The sequence below is a fragment of the Octopus bimaculoides genome, chromosome 21 (assembly GCF_001194135.2).
Source record: "Octopus bimaculoides isolate UCB-OBI-ISO-001 chromosome 21, ASM119413v2, whole genome shotgun sequence".
NCBI classification, from domain to species: domain Eukaryota; kingdom Metazoa; phylum Mollusca; class Cephalopoda; order Octopoda; family Octopodidae; genus Octopus; species Octopus bimaculoides.
This window is the reverse complement of record NC_069001.1, coordinates 5,338,491-5,340,554: the sequence shown is the minus strand read 5'-3', so window position 1 is coordinate 5,340,554 and position 2,064 is coordinate 5,338,491.

Sequence of the window (2,064 nt, the reverse complement as noted above, 5' to 3'; positions counted from 1 at the left end):
TATGTGTATATGTATGCATGTGTGTGCATATATATATGTGTGCGTAAATATGTGTGTGTGTGTGCGTGTGCGCGTGCGTGTGTGTGTTCGTGTGTGCGTGCATGTGTGTATAACTCTAAATATATGTATATGTGTGCGCACTTGTCTGTCTATGTATATATATATATATATATATATATATATATACGCGCACACACACACACGTGTGTCTGTGTCTGTGTCTGTGTCTGTGTCTGTGTCTGTGTGTGTGTGCGCGTAGTGTTTTTTCACTTCAAGAAAGCATACTTTATATTATAACTGGTATTCATGTATACCTTGATTTATACCTATGTGTTTATGTGTGTATACACTTAGACATGTGTATGTATATATATATATATATATATATATATATATATATATATATATACACTTATATGTGTGTGTGTGTGTGTGTGTGTATACACATATGTACTTCCAAACAACATGGAGTCGAGGTTCAGCTTCACTGCTTGACGTCTTAGGCAACTATTTTCTTCTATAAGCATGGACTTGTGAATAGATTTGGTAGGCAGAAACTGAAAGAAGCCCATCTAAGATACATATATACATGTGTGCATGAATGCGTGCATGCATACATATATACAGATATATATGCATGCATATATGTGCATGTGTTTGTGTGTGTTAGCGTCTCTGTCTGATCGCCACCACCATGTGACAACCGGTGTTGTTTTGTTTTACGTCCCCATAACCAAACGGTCCGGTAAAAGAATTTGCTAAAAGACGCACCAGACTTTAAGATAATCACTGGTGTCGATCTGTTTGACTAAAAAACTATAAATTAAAAAGACCTTTAAAGATTTTTCCCCAGGATGTCCACGCTCCAATGACTGAAACAAGTAAAAACGAAAAAAATAAAAAGCAAAAGAAACTTTGAACTATGTTAATTTACATTAATTAATAAATGAATTGAGACATAAGTTAAGCTTCAAGCAATGCAAGGAGTTTTTTAAACTTTTAGATTTTTAACCTTTCGCATTGTTAGATTCCTTTATTTCTCATTTCCTTTATTATTCTATTTCGGTCCTACAATGCTTCAAGCAAACTAAAACGCTCTTGTTATATTAATTAAATTTAACAACGATAAATGAAGAGACATCGTGTTTTTTTGGATGCTAATTAATGCGTTTTTCGTTTTAAAATATTAGTATTTCATTTCATTAAACTCGTTGTACATTTAATGAACTTCATTAGTATTTTTTCTCATAAATATGATCGGTTTAATTAATCAAATTAATATTAATACAGGGAGAGCGTGCGGCTCAGTGGTTAGGGTGTTGCACACCCGATCGCATGATTGTGGTCTCAATTCTTAGATCGGGTGGTAGGTTATATCCTTAAGCGAAGAAATAGGGATAAAGATGCAGAGAATGCGCATGCTTCATTTTTCTTTTTTTACTTATACGAAGTCCTTAGAATGTTTAATTGGTGATAATCCTGAATAGGACTATTTCATTCATTTTAGAAACCACCAGTATGACATAAACTGAGACGTATTAATGAAACATTTTATGAATACAATTAAAAGTTTGGAAAACAATTAAAAGCTTGCTGGAATTTCATGGAATGCGTAATTTGCTATTTTTTCTTTTATTATTCGTAGTGGTATTTTAATTTAGCAGTCGAGAGAGACGGGAGAATTTTCTCAGCGTCTATAAACAAGGTAACAAGTTTTAAATAATAGTCATATTTTCAACATTAGACCATAAAAAAATATAGATTTATATTATTAAAGCAACATTTGTGTGTCTGTCACTCTTTGACCTTGACTTTCAGTTATAATTTCAACATAATTCACCTCTGACATATTTCTTCATATGAAGTGTATGCGTGCGTGTATGTGAGTGTGTGTAGGTTTTGTGTTCTGAGTCTTATTTGTCTCGATTGAAAAATAAAAATTAAATACACACGCATACGCACAAATGCATATATAACCATGACTATATGTATGTATGCGTATATAGACACACACACACACACACACACACACACACACACACACACACACATATATATATATAT